Here is a 16,633-nt window from a genome sequence, read left to right as displayed (position 1 = left end):
TTACAATCATGACAAAATTTTCTATATTCTATTATGAAAAGTGCTATTAAACTTATAGATATGTAGCAGGAGTGTAAATATGTTAAAATGTCAAAAAAAGTTTATAGGACAATTGAGAATGATAACCTTAGTTATTGAAATATATATATGGCCTGTAGAAAGATGTTAGTTTGATAAAGTAGTCTTGGGTTGAGATGGATCAATAGCTTTTAAAATTATAAAACTGCAATTTTTAAAGTTCTACAGTAATTACAAAATTCATTTATATGATTGATACCAAAATGGCTTATTGTATTAATAAAATAAAACTTTTAACCCCCCCCCCCCACCCCCCAAATAAAAAGGCTAAGTGGGTTACCATTCTTATTTTTAAATTTAAAATCCTATTCTAAATATGCCAGAGTGTAATTTTTATACCACTCTCAAAATGCTAAAAAAAGTTAAAGCTACATGTCTATAAACGTTTACTAAAAGCATGAACAAGATAATTCATACAGCAAATTAATCTTTGTACAGGATTCTGTTACAAATACAAAGTTCTACAAGATATAAAGAGAACCTGGTATGATAGTAATGCTAAATGTCAGGAAGCTGACGGAGTCCTTGCCTCTATAAAAACAGTTGAAGAATTGGAATATGTTAAAGGTCAGTAAAAGTTATAGAAAGAATCAAAGACAAGGGACAGTGATTCTGAAAAACCATTTTAAATCAAAATTTCCCCACAACCCACTTACTTATGTTTCCCCTTCTTTACCACTTTCTTTAGTTGCCATACAAATAAAGTATTACGCCAAGTGGTGCACCACAAAATATCCAAAGAAGGCATCTTATCTTTTTTGCTTTTTATTTAGAATAGCTAGCCAGAGCTTTTAGTACATAGTAGATGTAAAATTTTCCATAGAATTCAGATATGCAATCGTTTTTTTTTGTAGACATCTTATTTTTGAAGTAGTTTAAGTTTTTTTAAAAAATGATTAAGTCGGTTTTAAGGTACTAAAACTCAACAAAATAGAAGAATAAAATTGCCAGTATTAACAAAAATAGTAAGATCTTTAATTTGACACCTTGCTTTTAAGTTCTGTTGAGTAATTATTGAAATAATCTATTTTTTTAACCTCGGTTTAAAAAAAACTTTAAACTTAAATATTTTCTCACACAGACATAAAAAATATGGGTTCATATATACCTTTAGAATCAGAAAAATAATACGAATCCGTTCTAATCAAAATTGATAAAAAGTAAAAACTTAAAAAAATAAAAATGGCCTAAAATATTATTTTTTTACAGGCAACACTTAATTGTAACTATTAAACTAGCCAATCAAAAATCTCAAAAATTGACAAATCAAGAAGCTTCAACTCAAAACTTAACAGAATTTAAAAAGTAAGGTGTTAAATTAAAGATCTTACTATTTTTGTTCATTATGGCTATTTTTTTCTCTTTTTTTTTCCGTTTTAGTACATTAAAACCGACTTAATTATTTTTTTAAAAAACTTAAATTACTTCAAAAATAAGAGGTCTACAAAAAAAACGATTGCATATCTGAATTCTATAATAGTTATTTCTCGCATCGTATTATAAATGGCTTTCCGCGGATATAGAATGGCACCGGCTAAAAAAACTGGTTTTAATCTTATGATTGTACATTTTTATATTCGTAGAAAGCCGTTTAAAATACGATGCTAGACTTAGTTTTTTCGTATGGATGAGAACCGGTTCCTATTCACCAGATTCGAATGAATACGATGAAAAATTTTACATCTACTATGTACTAAAAGCACCGGCTAGCTATTCTAAATAAAAAGCAAAAAAGTTAAAACGCCTTCTTTGTCATTTTTATGTCTTTTTAACCAAATTTATATAAAGTTCAAGTAATCCATTTTTATGGAATATTATACTAAACCTTCACATAAAATTAATAAAATGTCTCTAGCACACTGTTTTATTATTATCTAGATGTATTAACAAAAATAGCTGGACTTCATGCTGATGTATGGCTTGGGGGATCAGACGAAGAAAATGAAGGAACTTGGGTGTGGACAGATGAATCTCCAGGTACTATCTGTACGTGGTAGTTGACAATCTGACTTGGAGACATATAATAATGGATGTTGAAAATACGTGGAAATTAGACTCGCCCAAAAAAACATTAATTTTTGAATCTTTACCATATCAATTTGCGCATACCTTGAAGTTGTTACCGGCTCAAATGTAGACCTTTTAGTGAAAACTAGACCTCTCTACAATGAAAATTGATCTCAAAATTTCAATCTTAAGCTTTTTATCAAAAACTTCATATTTTCATGATTTTAACAAGAAATAATTAAAGAACTACCAACCTAAAATAATGTAAGAAGAGTTCAAATATGAAGCAATTATAAAAAAGAGGCAGAACCACCATTCCTGCCGAATAATTCCGAAAAACGTCTAAAAACATTGTTTTATTTAAATTGATAATTTGTGTAAGAAATTGAACTAAAACAGTAGCTATTAGTCTTATGAGAAGAAAAATGATGAAAAACTCTAAAAAATATACGTTTTAAAGACATAAAATACGAAAAAGTGTTTTTATTAAATTTCATGGCTCAACAGACATTGTCGCCAATAAAGAGACAATTTATTTAAATAAAAAATTAAATGAAGGTGAAAAAACATGTAATATAAGTATTCTCATATTCAACTTTTTAAAAAAGCATACTAATAAAAAAATTAATATTGCAAAAAATAATTTGATTGTTTTTTTATTAAACCAGGAATAAAGAGTAAGGCTTATCTTTAATTATTTTTCTTCAATGATTTTGCAGTATGAATTAGCTTTCCCAAATTATTGTAATTGTACATAAATAAATTTTTATACTTACTTTCTTCATATGTTTATTTGTGGTGATTTTAATATTTTATTTCAATGTTTGTAAACAAACAGACAGAAAATTTTATGTTTTGCTTTATATCTGGTGTAAGGCTTTCTTTATTTGGGGATGAAAAGGTGAAAATAAATATGCATTTGACGAGATAGCGATAGATTTTTTCTTAAAATCAATTATGGGGCTAAAATCTAAAAACATTACATAACCTATTTTTACATTGCGCACATTGAAAAGTGATTTAGACTTTCATTTGGGCCACACTAGTGGATATTATGACAGGAGATAAATTGTGGTAAATTTAGGTTGCTGATATTCCCCTCCCCCCCCCCCCCCCCCCCCCACCTACCTATTTTAAAAATGAATTAATATCAAATTATTTATTTTCTCCATATGCCTGGGCTCTACAGTAGCCCTATATCTGTGGGCACAAATGTTTGCTGCCCTAACTTTGCAGGGATACCCAGTAATTACTTCACACTTTTCTAACCTGACCAAATGTAATAAATAAGTTATCTAAAAATAATTATTATGAGTGCTATCCAGGTTGCTTAGTTGTAACACTTTTATAATAAAAAGTAATATTTAAATAAATTTAAGTAATGAAATTGTAGAAAAATTGTTTTAATTTGAATAAAATATAATTTTTATGACGTAAATCAAAAATATTAACCACACTTGTAAAATGTGATTTAGAATTATTAATTTTTGTATTTGTTGAGTTGGATTGTGACTATAAAAAAGATTACATTGAAAATATAACATAGAGAAAGATATTTTGTTATCATTTATTAGCGGCCTTATTACAGATTGGCAACCCCATCGGTCAAGAATCAAGGAAAATTTCTTTTGGACTTGGAAAATTTTTGTTTTTTTCAAAATTTTTTAGTCGGGTAAATGGTAACTTTTAATTAAAGTAAATCTAAGTTATAATTTCAAAAGATATTTAATTGATTGTGAATAAAATCTAATTAATCTAATTCCTTTTTTTTTAAAAACGATAATTTTGTCTGATAAAGACAAAAAGATAGTACAAATAAAGTTTTGTCTACTAAAAATAGAGGCAAAAAGATAAAATTTAGTTACGGTAGATAGTACAAAAAAGATAATTTTGTCTGATAAGGACTAAAAGATAGTAAAAATAAAGTTTGTCTACTAAAAATAGAGGCAACAAAGTAAATTTATGCTCCACTACGTTCTAAGGTTGGTAATAAACATTTTTGAACTAGTTATCATTAAATTTGATGTAAAAAAGAAAACTTTTGATCAGTCAATAAATCAAAATAATAATTTTTATGTTTATGAAGCAAATTTCTCATTTAAAATTGGGGAAAATTTGAAAATTCTATATCATGCAGTTAAAAGATTAATTCAAGATAGATATAATTTAATAAGACAAGACAATACAGCTATAGGAGATAGAGATACAGCTGGGAATCTTAATAATAATTCATTATATGATAGAGAAGAAGTAGATCAAGAAATAGCAGGTCCCTTTACCTTTAGTCATTTTGGAATAAACAGAACTTTAGACAGGTTTCCTGAGTTTAGAAGATATTTAGGAGGAACGATAATAGTTGGAAATAGTCAAATTGATAATATCTATCATTCTGATTCGGAATAAAGTTTTAAAAAATATACGTCATAAAAATATAAAAATATTGAAATTTTCATAAAAATTGTTGTATAAAAGTGTAAATATTTCAACACAAGTGTGTACACCGGACATACACTGGAATTATATCTCTTTTATTATATGATATTAAAAAGTTGGGAAGTTGGAAAATTTTTAATTACCTAACATTTTAAAAATTGTTAAGAAAATAATATTATAGTTTTGTACATTGGACACAAAAGAAAAGTCCAAATTATAAAACTAAATATAAAGATAATTAAAAAAGGTAGAATAAAAGTTTTGTATATTGAACACAAAAGAAAAGTTCAATTTATAAAACTAATAAAATTATAATTTAAGAATTATTGTTAAAGTGATTAAATGATAAAATTTTGCTTAAATATTCTCGGTTTATGGAAATTAAAAATTCTATGTACTGAAATTAGAGAACAACATTGGATTGAAAAAATTCGAAGCTGTCAAATTAGTCTTGGTTCTATAAATATTATAAGAGTTAAGTTCAAACAAACATTGTAAATTTCTTTTTTAGGTTGAAGATAATTTTAAAAGATAACCCTATTTAGATAAAATAATTTTAAAGGATAACTCTACATTATTTCTGTTCAGATTTCATTAAATCTAGAAAATTGGTAAAGATAATTTTAAAAGATAATTCTACTTCTTAATCTAAAAAATTGGTAAAGATAATTTTGAAAGATAACTCTAATTTTTCTGGTTTAGACTTTATCAAATCTGAAAATTGGTAAGGATAATTTTAAAAGATAACTCTACCTGATTAATCTGGAAAATCATCAAAATACATTGTTCCTGTTCAGATTTCATCAAAATCTAAAGTAAAGATAGTCTCTGTCAAGAAAATTGTTCCTGATTTATATAATTTGGTAAGATAAAAATAAGAAAGATATTAATTAAAATAAAAACTTCCAACGGTAACCAAATTTTATTTTATAATACACTGTAAAAAACCTTTTTCTTAAAACATAAAGATAAAGAAAATAAAAGATGTCGGACACAGAACAACAAAATGATCCTTACTTTGCTGGCGCCAGAAGAAGAAAATTTAGTAATTGGTTTCTTAAAAATAAGGAAAAATATTTAGAAAGACTACAAAAATATAAAGATAACTTGGAAAATTTAAATGGAGAAGATTACAAGGGTGTACGTGAAAACCATGCAGATTTCAATACAGAAACAATGGATTTATTGCGCAACAGAGAGGCAGAAAGTTATGTGACAAACGATAACTTTACAGAGCTTACTGATGATTTTTCACTTGGAAATCTCAGGGATGAAAGGGACAGAGAAATGAACTTTGAAAGAAGAAATTTTAATCAACATAAAGATAATTCTAGTCAATTTAATTTTGATAGAGAAAATTTTAACATAAATGACCCTGAAAATAATCAATATCAAAATCAGTGGGGTGATTATAGAGGTTTTAATTATAGACAAGAACAAAGATATCCAAGAAATGAAAGATATTTTGAAAGAAATGAAAGAAATTCTAGACAATACAGAAAAGATAATTTTCAAGAAAATAGAGACTCTTATTTAAACAAAAAATATATGGATGATTTGCAAAAGAAAATTGATAATTTAAATATGGAAATAAAATATTTAAAACGAAAACCAGCTAGGGGTGAAAAATTTGAAGCTAAAACAGTATATAGATCTGCTGAAAACAGGGACACTAGCCCTGCGGGACTCTCGCTGACTCATGCAGCAGAAGCGGTAGAACTATTAGAGGAATATTTAGTATCAAATCAAGCAGAAAAACGAAAAATGAAACAAGATGTTATTAAACAATTATCAAAAATTGGTAAGATACAAACATTGGAAAATAAATTTAATTCATCAAAGTATTATAATTGTGATGATTTCACACCCAAATTTATAGATACAAGTCTAAGATATTACAATGTTGAGAAAGTTAGTGATAAATTAAAAATTATAAAAAATCAACTCCTCTCACTGAAAAATGTAGGATTGATCGATTACATCGACCAATTCTGTGAATTTGATTTTGATGGATTCTCACAGTTTGAATTCAATGCGGTTTTTCACAATTCTCTCCCAAGAGATACTAAAGATAGAATTGAATGCAAAAATATAAACCCAGCAAAATTGACTAGCAAAGATTATCTAAACATTGTCAGTGACATTGTTAACAATGGACGTATAGCAAACCATAACATTGATTATATGCTTGAAACATTTAAAACATCCAAGAGAAATATTGAGGATATTTATGATGAGTATAGAAGAAAAATAAATAATTTGCCTCCTAATATTATGTCTGCTAGTGAAAAAGAGAGAAGGATACACTCACAAATGATGAAATATCTACCAACTCTACTATTATCTATTTTGAGAATAGAAGAAGCTAAATTAGGTAGAAATCTTAATAGTGAAACACTCCATGATTTCATATTGCTTAATAGAGACCAAATAAATAAATATCTCAGATTTGTTCATAAAACTACAACGACAAAGAAAGTTCCAATAAAAAGAATGGAAGAGAATGATTTAGAGGATGATAATACTACGGAAATAAATTATGAAATAGAGGAGGAATATCTAACTGCAAGTAGTGATGAAGAAGATGAAGATTCCAACGTTTTAAAAGTAAAAAATGAGCCTAGGCCATTTAAAAAATGTAAAATATGTAAGAAAAACTACCATACTCAAGATGAGTGTATATTTAATCCAGATGAAAATAAAAGACAAAAAAATCAGCAAAAACTAAAAATTAGGAATTGTCTTAAATGTAAGGGGCAACATAAGGATAATAACTGCGAAATATTTAAGAAACTATTGGTTCCTAAACCATGTGAAAGGTGTGAAGCGGCAGAAAAATATGAATACCACCATACCCCAGAAGAATGCCTAAAGGTTAATTTTTTAGAGAAAATAAAAAACAACCAATAAAAGATAAATTCAATGAAAAATGGTATAAAAAAGTTGAAAAACTAATTAATGATAAAAATGACTCAAAAAATAAATTAGAGCTAAAAAATGGTTGTTTTTTGGAAAAACTTATAGTTGGAAAAATAAATGACGAAAATTATAAAAAATTAGGCCAAAATTATGCTAATTATGAATTATATATTAATATGATAAAAAATGAAACGATGCACAGGTGTTTAAGTAAATTAATAGGGTATTTGAACCTTTTTAATTTAAAGAACAGGTGTTATCAATGTAAAAATTATAAAAATAAATTCAAATCTTTAGAATATTTAAACTTAATAAATGATAAAAATGATAAACAAGGACAAAATTATCCATTAGTATTGAATAAAATAAATGATTATCCAATGGAAAAAATAAAATGGATAAAAATAGAACCTGTCTGCGATGAAAGTATGATCAAAAAAGATAATAATAAGATATCTTGCATCAATTTGATAAATAGAAAAAGAAAAATAGATTCAAATGTGTATTTTAATCCTAAATGTTCAAACTCAAACAATGAAAAATTTAATATGAATATTTGTAGTAAAGAGATTAGTCAAACAAATAAAAAGTACAATTTTGTAAGAAATTATGTAACAATGCATAAAAATAAAATAACAAGCAGCAATGTGTCAAAAAGCATAGAAGCGAAAATTGTTAAAAAAGAATATAAGATAATTAAACCATCAAAAAATTGGTATATTAACCATAATGTTTTTTATATAAAGCTAAATAAAACTAACAAAATTAAAAATACTGTTATTGTTCAAATAAGGAAATATTTAGAAAGAGATATGAATTCAATACAAAGAAAATTAAAGAGTTATAGTAACATTACTTTCTCTGTAAAAGATGTAGAAATGATAAAAAAGATAGATAGATTAAAAACAGATACGTATTATTTGAAGGAGAGGGAGATCTTTCCAGCCAATAGTTGGATTACTTGGGAGTTAAACCTTCATATTCCGAATACACCTGAAATACAAAATAAAGTATTTAAGGATAATAAATTAAAACAATGGGGAAAAACCATTATAAATAAAACCAAGAGGTATAAATGGGTTCAAGATATCAAACTCAAGTCAGAAAATACTGTAAATTATTTAAAAGAAATGGAAATTATGAAAAAACTTTAAAAATTTGTTGAAAATCCAAGTATAATTGTGTGGATAATTATGATAGCAATATTTATGATAAGTACCACGGAAAAAATGATAGATATTGTATTAAATCTAGGAACCTTTTGGTTTTCATATATTTGTACCAAAAAGAGTATAAATTGGATACTATTAATATGGAATTGGTTGAAAAATAAAAGAAATAATTATAAAACCATGAAAAAGAAAATTAGGTACAAAAAGATAAGATATCATAAGAATAAGAAAGATAAACGGAAATACTCAATGAATAAAGTGAAATTTAAAACGAAATTGATAAAAATAGATAAAACAAAAGAATTTTGTTTCCCAATATTTTATGAAGACACCAAAATAATATTTGAACTAGATACAGGTAGCAAACATAACATTGTTTCCAAGGATTTTATTCAGAATTATATCCCTGACTATGAAAAATACTACACTGGTCCAAATAACATTTCTTTGACTGGAATAGAAAATAATAATCCAATAAATGTGATAGGAGTATATAAAATACCATTTAACTTACCAGGTTATGGAAATATTAATTTAACGATTCGAATATCGGATAATATTGATGACTTTTTTATACTGGGAAGACAATTTTTCAAAAAAGTTGGAGGCCTACTACAATATGATAAAGAAAATAAGACTGTGAAATTAGAATTTTCAATGAAAGGAACACCCAGCTTATTTTTTGGACAAAAATTACATTTTCAACCTAGAGAAGAAAAATATCTTGTGGGAAAAATTATAAATGGTGAACCAATGAAAGATTATGTAATTAAAAACAATGTGAACTTGCCTGTACATATAGAAAAAGATAAAATAGTAGAAGATAAAATTATATGCAGAGTAAAAAATAGATTAAATATACCTGTGCAGTGTGGCTTAACAGGGGCCTTTTTAATGCAGACTCTGGATCATCCTGAATGTGCGAAGGACCATATCGGTGACGATTCTCCTGATTTTGACTCTCCATTACAACAAACTTCATGGTCTAAAATAAAGAAAATTGTAAAATCAATGAAAGAAAAGATAATTAAAGATAAAAAAGATATAGATATAGATGAAATGAGCCACTCTAATAGTAAAAATGAATTTATAGAGGCTTTTAAAGAAAAAGTTGACCACTCTAGTGGTGTGGACATAACAAAATTATTAGAAATAAAGAATTTAACGGTTGAAGAGATAGCAGCTTTAATGAAAACTGGAAACGCTGATGGTAATTATCAAATAGCAGAATATTTGTATAATGAATCAATTTATTCAAGACATACATTTGATTGTGGGAGATTATCTGATAATATACCTAAATTGGATGTGGAAATAAAAGATCAGATGGTAAAAAACACTAAACCATACAATTTGACACCTGAAGACCAAAACCATGTAACCAATTTTTTTAACTTATTATTAAAAAATAATTTAGTTGAAGTGGCACCACCACATCAAAGTTTTGGAGCACCTATATTTACTGTAAAAACTAGAAATGATGGTACTGGTTTACCAAGGATAATAGCAGATATGAGAAATGCAAATTTAAGTATTAAGCAATCTAAAGCTGCTACGCTACCAGATTATAAACAATTATTAAATAAAATGATAACAAAATCTAAATATGTGTCATCTTTTGATTTAAAAAAATGTTACTATAGTATCCCCCTTTCCGAAAAGGCGAAAGAGTCGGGGCTATTTAATGTTATACTTCCCCAAGGAGTATATAGATTTAATACAGCTATAACTGGGTTAAATTGTGTTCCTAGTTTTATTGTGCAAACATTTTTAAAATATTTGCATTTAGATGAAAATGGAAAATTTAGCTACATAAAAGATATAATTGTCTTTATAGACGATATTATAATTTTCTCAGATGGTAATTTAGAGGATCATGTCTGTAAAGTAAAAAATGTTCTCAAGAGATTAAAGAAAATTGGGGTAAAGGTGTCCCCAGAAAAGGCTAATACTTGTATTGATATTGACAACGGTGAAATAGAGCTGCTTGGATATAAAATTAAAGATAGAAAATTGTGTATACCGGATAAAAAGATAAAAACTATTACAGAAATGACATATCCTGACTCATTAAAGAAACTACAAGTGTTTTTGGGAAAATTGAACTATTATAGAAATATATTTAGTTTAAAAATACATGAAGCATTAAATAAATTATACAAAAAACTATCACCATTTACCTTTGATGATGATTTAAAGAAAAACTTTGATATAATTAAAGATAAGCTTAACACAGAAATTCAATCAATAGACACTGTAGAATCTAATAGTGTAAATATTTTATTTAGTGATAGTAGTTTCTACTCCACGGGAGGGGTGTTATTAAATTTAAATATGAATGAAGCCTGTAAAGATTTGGTACACAAAATAAAAAGTTTTGAGTTCACACCAGAAAATAAAAAGAAATTTTTAAAAGAGGGGGAAGATCTCCAAATATTAACATGTAAAGATAATTTTGTGGAAACTTTATTTGAAACAGCAAAAATTTTAAACTACAAAACACAAATTACAAATGATATACAAGCTTTTATGAATTTAGCTTTTATTTACTGTCAATTGACAGATTTTGAAGGGTTTTTTCCTATACGGGAAAATGAAACAAAAAAATGGCATTAAAACGGCTTGAAGATAACTTATTTTGTAAATCATACACGGAGATAGATAAAAAATACATGGAAGAAAAAATAGATGAATTTACATACCTCTTGGCAGGTTTTGCGAATCTCCTGGATGTCCGAATCCATATGTTTAACAACACCCATAACTTTGGTCTCAATGTGGGTTCCCAGCTTTCTGAAATATTAATAATGTATAATTGTGAAGAAAACTTATACTATGGTATAAAAGTAATTAAATCAGAACGGTTCAAAACAACTACAATAAATTTTTCTCCAGATCTTATGAAAAAAATTGAATTGAAAATGTACTTCTTAAAAATAATAAAAGAAAACACCTACGAACAAAAACAAAAAGTTTATAAAAATTTTGGGGTATTTTTCCAAAGCAGTACCAAAAGGTACTGAAAAATTAGGAATTGCTTTTCTAGAAATGTGGGCATTATATTTGTGTTTAATGAATTTTGAACCATATATTATTAATAGACCCACTTATATTCTGATAGACAGTAATGTAATTACTGCAGTTTTAAACAATAGTAAACTTATAAAGAAAACTACAAAATTAGATAACTTAAGCTCTAGAATCACATCTTGGTACAGCAACGATAACATCTATTTTATTCATTGTACAGATAAAGAAAATCTTGCTGACATTTTTTCAAGACTAACTGGGGAAAATGAAAATACTGGATTTAATGAAACATTTAAACCAGTGTATAAAGATGAAATGTTAGAAATAGTATCATTGGAACAAAATTCTAGGATAAAAGAAAAATCTTATGATAAACCTTTAAAGCGAATGATAAAGAAAAAAGATATTTATCCAGCAAAAGAAGTAATAAAAAACATTCAAGAAGCTTTAAAATTGCCGGATCCAGGAAGACATATTATTAATAAATTAAATAACATTATGAACACCAAAGACTTTGTAAACCTACAGTTACAAGAGGAAAATTGTCCTAATCAAAATCCTATGGATTTGAAATTCATAGATAAGAAAATTTTATTACCAACAAAACTGATTCTACCATTTATATGCCTATTTCATTATTCTTTAGGTCATATTGGTAAAAAGAAATTAAAAAATTACATATATGATAATTATTATATAAATAATAAAAAATATGCTAATATGATATGTGAAAATCTGACAAATTCTTGTATGGGTTGTTTAACAAATAAACAATTAGTACATAAATATAAAGAGGGGTCCATGTCCTTTATTAACAGTAAACGCCCTAATGAAACTATCTATATAGATTTGTTGGAATTTCCAACAATGGAAAGCCATTTAAAAAGAAAAACAAAATTACCCACCGCAATATTAGTAATTAAATGTGTGTACAGTAATTATATTTCATTATATGTACTAAATGAAAAGAAAGATTATGCTATAAGAAATTGTCTTACCAATCATTTCTGCACTTTTGATTTACCCTTATATTTAGTAAGCGATAATGCCCAGCTATTTAAATCTAAACTAATAAAGAAATATTTATCAAATTTAAATATAAAAATGGTGGAGAGCTCTGCTTTAAAATCTAAAGTTAGGGGCTTTGTTGAGATTGCGGTGAAAAGAATTAACTATCTTTTACGGGTAGTTAGAGAAGATAAAAAATACTTGGATGTCCATTATATTATCTCAGTAATAGCATACATGCTGAATCACACTCCCTATGGAAACAGTAAGTTAACACCATACAACATTATGTTCTTATCAGTAAAAAATTTGGATGGAAATATAAGACAGCCAGGCGAATATTTGTTTGATTATAAATTTAAAGTAAATTCTGAACTAGAAGAAAAATTAAAAAGTTACCATAAAGAATTTTTAAATATGGTAAAAGAATGTAGAAATAGAATTATTAAAGAAAAACAAAAGATAATATTAAAGAAAAACAAGAATAGATTTGATCACAAATTTAAAATAAATGACTATGTCATTATTAAGCTAAATGACAGCGGTTATGGAGCGAAATACAGACCAATTTTTGGAACTATTCTGTATAAAATTATAAAAACAAAGAAATATGTTTTACTTTTAGAATCTACAGTAAGTAATCAAATAATTACTAGGCATATAGTGGATGTAAAGTTAATTAATTTTGAAAAAATTGCAGAATTAAACCTTCCAAATTATATCGCTGAGATGTTTGGAGGCATTAATTTAAGTAATTTAAGCACCATTTTTGATATACCTAATATTGAATCAAAAAGATCAAGAATAAAAGCGAAAATTAAAGAAACAGAAGAAAAATTTGACAATATAGAAAGTGAATCAGATGAAGAGATTTTTATACAAATGGATGACAAAGATAATCTGTCGGACATTCAAGAAGAACCTTATGTAGAAGCTTTAGATGAAACATTATAACAAGCTATTTAAATTTCAAATGAAAAATAAAATCAATTTCCATATTAAAATAGCTGAATATATGTAGTTAATACAATTATCTATTAAATAAATTGTGGAAAGAATAATGAAAATTTCTAAAAAAGATAAATTTTATGATAATTAAAATGATAAATTAAAAGGTAAAGAATTGAATGTACGGTAATTAAAAAGGTAATAAAACAGTAAAAAGAACACTTGTGAAAAAAAAAAAAAAAAAACATTTAGGAAATTGAACGTACTTATAATTGCGTGTTAATGCTTTAAAATGATAGTCATCAGACCATAAAAAAAAAAGGACACCTGTAAAATAGACCTAATAATAATAATTAGGGGTAATTAAATAAAAAGTGTACGCTAGTTGATAAAAGGTTTAATAAAAACACTTGAAAAGGTATATGATTCATAAAAATTTAAAAAGTTTTGAGGTCATATAAAAATAAAATGATTAAATAAACTTTCATAAATATAAAAATGATTAATTAAACAAAAATTATATTTTAAAAGTGTAAAGTAACCTATTATAGTTTTGAAATAGGAGACATGAAATAATTGCTGATTATTTGAATAGTCTAATCTAAAAATAGTCTCAAATTTGAAACTAAAATGTATGTCTAAAAAAGATATACAAACAATTATGTGGTAATTAAAAAGACATCATTACTTTTAAAAAAATTAAAAATTGTACATAAATTTAAATATTTATAACTATAAAAAACTGTAGAGTGGGTTTTGTGTTTAAAATGATATTAAAAATGAGCTTTCATAAAGGTAAAAAATAACCGAAAATAAAAAATTATTCATGGAAACAATAAATTTTGTTAGAAGGAAAAACATGTTTAAGAAATGGAGTGTCCTATACACTATGAATAAAAAGGGTCAGGTAAAAATAAAGTGGGGTCTCCGATTTAAGAAAACGACACTCTTTTAGTAAAATAAAAAAGCAAAATGATTTACTTTGAATTAAAATAAAAATAAAAGTTGGAAAAAAGATATAAAGATAAAAATAAAGGGTCAAACGTTACACACATAACACCACGAACCCCCCCCCCCCTCCAACATAATGAAAAAATTAAAAGATAAAAAATAGAGTGTTATAAACACCAAATAAATAAAAACCACACTACCCCCCCCCCTGGAATTATACTTTGTAACAGGGGTGACATATTAAAATGATTATTTAAGAAAACATAAAAGAAAAGAATGTCCCTTTATAAACTACCTTTTTAAAAGGGACACTTACAAAGGATAATTTATAAGATAAAAAATATAAAAATGAAAAACTTGTAAATTATTCTTCAAAAAAGATAATGTGGTTTATGAAATATGATAAAAGACAATTTAGGTTATAAAAAATGGTTGAAATAAAGTTAAAAATAAAGTTAGAAAGTTAAAAGGAAAAAGAGACTGTCCTTTTATAAATTATGCTTTAAAAAGGGACACTCGGTCGGTTAATATATCAAATTGAAATAAATATGGTTAAGAAATTATTAAATAAATTATTAATCAAAAATAACAAAAGAAATATGAAAAATCTGTTTAAAATAGAAATAATAAACAAGAAAAAACTTTAGAAAAACAAAGATAAGACGGTTCTTTTAAATAAAACATCTTTTTAAACAAACATAAGACTGTTCTTTTAAATAAAACATCTTTTTAGAACTGGACAAAAAACTGTCAACCTAAAGTAAAGTAGCTGGTATGACATTAGTTAGTTAGAAATACTCTTACAGCAAACAAATCTCAAATTAAAACAATTAATGATCTCAGTTATAGTAAACAAGAATTCTTGGTTTTAATTTATTTAAAATATGAAATAAATTAAAATTATAATAAAAGTAATAATATGTGAAATTTCATTTTCAGAAGAAAATGGATCAAGTGAGAGACAGAGAAAGGAAAAGATATGATATGAGGTAAAAATTATTACCTAAATTCTTCTTCAGTAGATGGGTTTTTTTCTGTAGCACGCTTCTCGCAGTAACCTTTTAAATATTTGTGTATCCACCTAAAGAAGGACACCAAATACACCAAGGGTACGATCACCTAAACAAAAAAAAAGTCTATGGGCTAGTAACTAGAGAATTGAGTAAAATCTAGTACACTATAATAAAGATATCCCTCGAAAGAACAAATTATAGTTAAACGTTCAGAAATGTCATTATTAACCATAGCAAAATTTCTTGAATTAATTATTTTATGGTAACCATTAATTCAAGCTTTTTAGAGTTATGAATTATATGTTAAAAGTAATTCTAAAAAGATTACCCTTATGTAGAAAAGGGTAATAATACTTTTAAAATGAAAGTAATAATGGTAAATTCATTTTAAAAGGGGTATTTCATATAAAGTCACTCACCTGTAAAGCCATGACAAAGGAATAACAGACAAGTAAGTAGCGAAGAATAGCTACGTTTATCCCCAATAGTTGCGTGCACAGAGTTGAGATAAGAGTTCCATCCTAAAAAGAAATTTTTCTTCAAATTTAATTTCACACATTGTATTAAATATATTCTTACGCTTATGATATTTAAAAATTCTCAATTTCAGTGATATTTGTAATTAAATGCTCAAAGATAATATTAATACTCAAATCTCCTGTAATTATTAAATACTCATTGAACTTTTTCTCAAAAATTTTTGTCAGATGATTAATGCCATACCATAATTCATGAAAATTAAAGAGATATTATTAACTTTGATAAAAGATATTTAATATTGATACTTAAAACTACATATGAAAATAAGATAAATTAGTATGATAGTACTGAAATAATAAAAAATATATCTTACATCCGTATTCAAAAGATTTATAAGCCCCAACTGTATCTTGTGCTGGGATAGCAATGGGTTTTTCTCCCAAAACTTAGCGATAGCGTCGTCGATAATGAGGGGCTGCTGTAAGGTGTAGTTGGCCCTAAACAAAGATATGTCACTTAAAAAATATTAGAATAATCTCGTAAATATGAAATTAAAGATTTTTAATTCTTAAAGATAAAATTTTTATTAAACTA

General features: G+C 26.1%; 1 protein-coding gene and 1 long non-coding RNA gene across 2 annotated transcripts in view; one reads left to right on the top strand and one right to left on the bottom strand.

Annotated features, from left to right (window-relative positions):
• The window catches only part of LOC145306744 (OCIA domain-containing protein 1-like), a 369,294-nt gene that overhangs the window by 227,648 nt on the left and 125,013 nt on the right, over positions 1 to 16,633 (top strand). The window lies entirely within an intron of this gene.
• On the bottom strand, positions 6,843 to 15,807 carry LOC145307070 (uncharacterized). The gene is made up of 4 exons (XR_013875285.1): positions 15,550 to 15,807; positions 11,312 to 11,402; positions 9,472 to 9,594; positions 6,843 to 8,430 (listed from the first exon to the last, which is right to left on the bottom strand). It is a non-coding gene; the product is annotated as an uncharacterized LOC145307070 (long non-coding RNA).

This window comes from Acartia tonsa, chromosome 15 (genome assembly GCF_053477335.1).
Source record: "Acartia tonsa isolate MP-2025a chromosome 15, ASM5347733v1, whole genome shotgun sequence".
Classification (NCBI taxonomy): domain Eukaryota; kingdom Metazoa; phylum Arthropoda; class Copepoda; order Calanoida; family Acartiidae; genus Acartia; species Acartia tonsa.
Note: the sequence above shows the minus strand (reverse complement) of the source record. Positions and strands in the feature narration are given on the sequence as shown.